Source organism: Camelus ferus, chromosome 16 (genome assembly GCF_009834535.1).
Source record: "Camelus ferus isolate YT-003-E chromosome 16, BCGSAC_Cfer_1.0, whole genome shotgun sequence".
Lineage (NCBI taxonomy): Eukaryota > Metazoa > Chordata > Mammalia > Artiodactyla > Camelidae > Camelus > Camelus ferus.
The window spans coordinates 8,208,849-8,215,340 of NC_045711.1; positions in this window are offsets into that span (position 1 = coordinate 8,208,849).

The window sequence follows — 6,492 nt, forward strand, 5'->3', positions numbered from 1 at the left end:
CTCAGGTTCATGCTGTCAATTATGAAACTGAGTTTGGTGCTAGCAAAACAGATGTTTATTCAATGCCAGAGAGTGAAGAAGAAGAGCTCAAGCTCTAAAGATAACTTCTCCATGAAGAGAGGAAAAGGCGGGGGGGGGGGGTATTTTAAGGGGTAAGAGGCAGGTGCAACATCAGAAGCTGAAAAAAAAAACAGAGCTTTCCAGGAACAGATGGCATACACAGGTCCTCAGGCCCCCTTTTACATGGCACAAATTGTCCCTAGCAGAGTACAAATCCCCTCTTTGGATGGGGATCTTAACATGGTAATGAAGCAAAAGCTGCTTTCAGATGCTTCCAGATTTCATCTGCACAGGTGCATTCCTGTGGTCAAGTCACAGCTGGTTTGGTGCAGTTGACCACTGTATATCTCTCAAAGCAAATATCTCTCAAAGGATAGCTGCAAAATATCTCTGCTAAATACCAGGTAGTCTTGAAACAAGCACATAGATAAACCAAGGCAATGAAACTGGGGACCTTTATCCTACTTTGCTTCCTATCTTGGATCTAGATGGTTAGGTCTAGTTTTGTTGCCAGCCTTTCTGGCATCCTGCAGATAAAACACAACTGGCTTGCATAGTCAAAAACAACTTCTGTCCCCTGGAGCTTGGGTTGCATAGCATAGGGGACCATTTCTTTATTAATTCAAAATACTATAAGATCTTTCATAATCAAACTGTATCCAACCAGAATTTTTTACAACTTGTGTGTAAACAAAGGTCTTTTGGCAGGGGTGAATTTAGCTCAGCTGTAGAGCATGTGCTTAGCATGTGCAAGGTCCTGGGTTCAAACCACAGTACCTCCATTTAAAAAAAAAGGAGGGGAGGGAGTTTTTGATGCAAACTTTCAATGTTAAAAAAAAAAAAAAGGGACTAGGAAACTTGTTTAACTTGCTTAAAATATCATTAACTCTTAGGAAATTGTTCACAAGCAATGGACATGCTGCAGTTTAAAATGAATCTCATTTTTTCACTGAGCCATATTTAAGACTTGCCATCAATGTTTTTATTGACGTAGAATTGGTGATCCATATGCACAAAATACACATATTTAAATTAGTCTATAATTTGTACCATACGTTAGTTCTTAGCTTGCCCTCCCTTAGTCCAAAATACAAACATTTCTCAGTTTCTGAATAGGTCAAGGTACTTCGTTGATTTAATTATATCTATATTGCAGCCAGTCTGAGCTGGGTCTGGAGAAGAATGTGTGTCCTATTTTTGTTTCTCTTTACTCATTAGATTTCTATTTTTAAATGGTACTGCATTGTGAGTTTAACTTAATGCCCACAGAAGCAGCCATGGATGGAATTCTATTCCTCCTTGAGTTTTCACAGATTCAGGCTTTGTATAAAGAGCCCATTTATCCTTCTCAGATTAGCTCCTTTCTCTTTACTCTGACGGCATTACCTTAGTTCTGACCTTCATCACTTCTTGGCTGGATTATTCTAATCATATTTCACCTGGTAATTCTCTTTCCAGCTTCACTCACAGTATCTTATATGATAACCCGCATGTGACAGAAGATCAGAATAAGAGTGGCGTAAATGAGATAGAACTTTACTTCTCTGGTGCTCAAAAGTCTGGCTAGAATGGCAGCTCTCGACCAAAGCCATGGGAGCCCAGCTCCTTCCATCTTGCTGTTCTGCTCAGCCACATACTCCCCGCATTGCAGTTCAGTCTTTGGGGAAGGGGACATGGATGAGGGGGCAGTACAACTTTACCTTTAAAGGCATAACCCAGAAATTGCACTTCATCTTACATCCCATTGCCCAGAACTTAGTCATATGGCCCACCCTTAGTTGTAAGGTAAGCTAGAAAATGCGATCTTTATTTGGTGCCCAGCTAAAAAATTGGGGTCTCTATTAATGCAGATAAAGAAGAGAAGGATATATAATGGCGCTGTCCAATATGGAAGCCACTAGCCACATGTGGCTATTTACATTTAAATTTATTAAAATTAAATAACAGCATAAATTCAGTTTCTCAGATGCACTAGCTGTATTTCAAGTGCTCGGTGTTGTGAGTGGCTACATGCCATGAAATTGGGCAGCACAGATAGAAAACATTTCTATCATCATTGAAAGTTCTACTGGATAGAGCAGATATAGAAAACCAACAATCTTATTGTCACCCCACCAATTCTTCACACAGAATTTCACATAAATCTAATCTCCTTGTTTGCGTGTTTAAAGAGTTTCAATGGGTCTCTACTGCTTTCAGCATAAACCCCAAATCTCCCTAGCCTAGAACATCAGCCCTTTGCTTAATCTGAGCCTTTCTTACCACCCCATCTTCATCTACTACACTTCTCCATAAATGCCTTTTACTTATATCATGTGGCATTGCAGGTCTTGAAACAAATCATGCTTTTGCACATGCTGTGTTCTCTCTGTTACTGGAAAACTGGGTTTGCCTCTTGATGGGTGTCAAGCCAAAAGACCCCCCTACCTTATCTGCTTACAAAATTCCCCCTTGATATATTTCACTGTTAAGTCTAAAGGTCTATCTTCTGTAATTGCTTTCTGCTGAGAATGGGTGTTGTAGTCTCCCTGGTTAGAAGAGTGGAAGTCTGTCAGTGCTAGAGCTAGAAGAGTTTTGGGGTCCACCAAAGTATTGTCTGAACCTCGCTTGAATAGCATTATTCTAGCAGATGTGGGAGAGGCACAGCAGGAGAGGAAATTAGCAGCATCTTTGCAATGTCATCAGCAAAGACTTGAGGCAAGGGCGCCCTAAACCAAACCATTTTCCTAATATTTTCCCAAAACTAGGAAGGGGATCATTCAGAGAAGAGATTTGATTTTTCATTTGCATCATAAGGTGAGCCACATTAGAAGACTCATCAGGTATAAAAAACAGCATTTGGGAAGTTTTATAGTATAAGTTCCTCCTTGAGAGGCTGTTAAGACATCAGGGGCCATGTAGTTTTTGTAGGACCATATTTTTTATCTGAGAAACATTTGTGTTCAGCTGATTGGCAGCCTGATTATTATCTCTTTAAAGCTTGCTGGGTAAAATTTGTTAAGCACTCTATGTGAGTGATGATGTCCTCTATTTTTTATCTCTAAATGCATCCCTCTTCTCAATGGCCAAACAGATGTACAACGCATGTTCAACAGTCCACAAAACAGGCCATTCTGGTCAGTGTAAATTTAAATCATGTAGCAGTCAGAATGACTTCCCCATACTTCAACTGGAATTTTTTTTTTATCATTTCCCCTTTTGATTGCCAATCTTTTGATAGATCAAAATATTTTTCCCTTAATGACAGGGTGGTTGCTGCCTGCTATGGGTCCATCATGTCATGTCCGTTGGTGCTAGGCCTCCTTTTGTTCATATATTTACCTAGTTATCCACATTGAGGGAAAGCTAATCAGACACAGTGAACAAGTTCAGAGTTATGTTAACAGGGAAATGTGTTTTATAAGCTGTACATGTTACCAGTTATACCAAATTGTCACACAAATGTTATACATGTGCTTTAAGCAGTAGACTTAAATCAAGCCATGATACATATTGTGAGTAGTTAGTTATACTTTGTGATAATTTCACTGGAGAATTTCCTTTCCGTCCTAAACCCTGGGGAAACTTTCAGTGTTAATAGGGAGACAAACATTTGATAAACACTTCAGTTAAATTAGTAGGATGGGTCTTAAAGTTCTGGTCCAGATTTTTGGGTCAACTGCCTGCCACTGCTGTTGTCTTTTTCTCCTCCTGGTATGGGTGTCTTAAGGCATCAGCACTCCTCTCTATAGACCAGTCCAATGCAGAGCTCTTTGTGCATAAGGGTCTGATAAGGGTCCTTTTAATATCTCAATTAACCTTTACAATAATATAACATAATAGCAAGGAGATATCTTGAAAGTGAGTCTTAGGCAGTAAATATAGACCTCAGTTAAGAAAACCAGAATTTAATATCCACCGAAGCATAATCTTGTTCCCTCTAAAATTACCCCCATTTCTACCAAATACAAATAAGACTAATTTGTTTGCGAAATAAGTCTGGTTAATGGGCCACATAGGCTCTTTAAATTGGCTATGCTGGAACTTTTCATAAGGTTCCAGCACATAGCATTTCTGTTAATAGTCTTATGAGGCCATCAGCTTTTGCATTAGGACTCTTATTTTCTTATCCAGTTCCACAGTGTGACCTGAAATTTATCAGAAACCTGTACTTGTCAAAAGTTCTTCCTGTGAATCTTCTTGAAGATGAAGCATTTTTGCAAAACATCAGAGTAAAATAATAACTATCTATAAATGACAAAAGACTTAAAAGTCATGATTAAACCCCTGATCACAATGCAATTGACAAAAAAACTTGGTTACCATAACTAGACTTATGACTGATAATATTTTATAAGGACATACCAGATTTTTTGGAATTCCCCATAGTTTTTAGAAACCTATATTAAAAACATTTATCCATGCAGTATGACCTGAGAAAGCTTATTACCACTCATTTGACAATGCTTCCCATGTCATTTAAAATACCAAATAATCCTATTTAATTTAGTCTCTCTCTGAGATGCCTTGGGGTTCCTTGGAAGAATTTTAAAGTTAGCTAGAGGTCAAAAGAACTTCAATTAGTATTTGCTATTTGGGAAGTTCATCAAAAATATCAAAAATTTTCAAAATACCTGGTCAAATAAGATCATAGGTCACTGTGAAATAACCATTTACTTAACCAAAGTGACAATAAAAGATCTCATAGGCAAATATAGAAAGTTACAATCAGATCTCTCAAAAGGCAGAGAAAGTCATAAGCTATTATCAAAAGCAGCTCAACACACTAAGAAAACTTTGCTTTCCCAGCCGAGACAGAAAACAAATTCTAGTCTTGCTTAAGACTATTTTCAATAACAAAATTCATTTACTTCATTATGTTTAATCTAATCTAAGCCAATCCTGACCATGTACAGAACTCTTTTCTCAGTAATCCTTCTCCACAAACCTTCTAACTTTTTGTATCCATATTATTTTGTCCCTTATTTTCTTTCCCATTTGGAAACAACCAGCTCTTGGACAAAACTACCTTTTTTCCCTTTTAGCAAAATACTTTTCCATTCCTCATACCTTCTTTTACTGAAAATATGTTTCCTAGTTTCCTTACATACTTGTTACGGAAACGACAGGCCAGCCAAGAAACAAGCACCACTCGGAGGGTTGGAGTACTCAGATTTATTACGCCAGTGGGCTCAGAGGGGCTTCTGCTCCAAAGCTCTGAGCACCTCCAAGACGTGCGCATGAGGTTTTATAGGGTTAATTATAAGTATGGGGCTATTAGCCAATAAGGCTCAAATAACAAAAAGCAAGGAATCAGTACACTGAAGCTTATCAATTCGGAACAGATCATGTTACTGACACTTGTTGAGCTTGGATTTACGAGTTAGCTTGTTAGCCCAGTAAACTGACACTAAACTTCAGATTTACGAGTTAGCCCAGCAGAACTTATATCAGTAAACCGACACTTATCACACTTAGATTTGTGACTTAGCTCGTTAGCCCATCTGGGCTTTTCCTTCACATACTGAAACATTTTCCCTATTATTTTAGTAGCTTTAACTACATATATTACAATTTTAACCCTTAAAACCCCTAATCTCTAGCAAAAACCAAGAAGCAAGTAATTGTGAACTGTTTGGCATACCAGTACTTCCTGGCTGGCAAACTTATGAACATACTCTATAACTATAGAAACACACATTTTCTCATAGCAGCATTTCTTCCCTTAACGTGCTACAACACATGCATTTAATAAAGCCAGACATCTTTAGTTTCCCTCCTGTAAGATGACAAAAGTGGTAAACTTAGACCTGCTTAGCAATTAATGTTCCAGTATTTTATCTTATTTGAAATGACCTGGATAGCCAGTGAATTCATTTAACTTAAGATAGTTTCAAGTTGCCAAAATCTGGAAAGACTATTTTTAATTATTCATAAAATGCAATTATTCCTAACAAGTTTACCTTAAAAAAAGCCTTCATCTCATTTATATTTAATTTACCTTAAAGTTTCATCATATCAAGTTATTTTCCTTGCTGACAACTTTACAACAGATATAATTTTATTTGACTTCTAGTAAACCTAGGTGCAATAAAAGTATTATATTTAATGTTGATGACTCTAAAGACGTGTTTATATTAATTAAACCAACAAGCTTTTTTTTTAACATTTTTTATTGATTTATAATCATTTTACAATGTTGTGTCAAATTCCAGTGTAGAGCACAACTTTTCAGTTATACATGGACATATATATATTCATTGTCACATTTTTTTCTCTGTGAGCTACCATAAGATCTTGTGTATATTTCCCTGTACTTTACAGTATAATCTTGTTTATCTATTCTACAATTTTAAAATCCTGTCTATCCCTTCCCACCCTCCACCCCCTAAACCAATAAGCTTAAGCTAGCTTCAAAACTAGATATTGATTTAATATTAAATATTTTCCAGA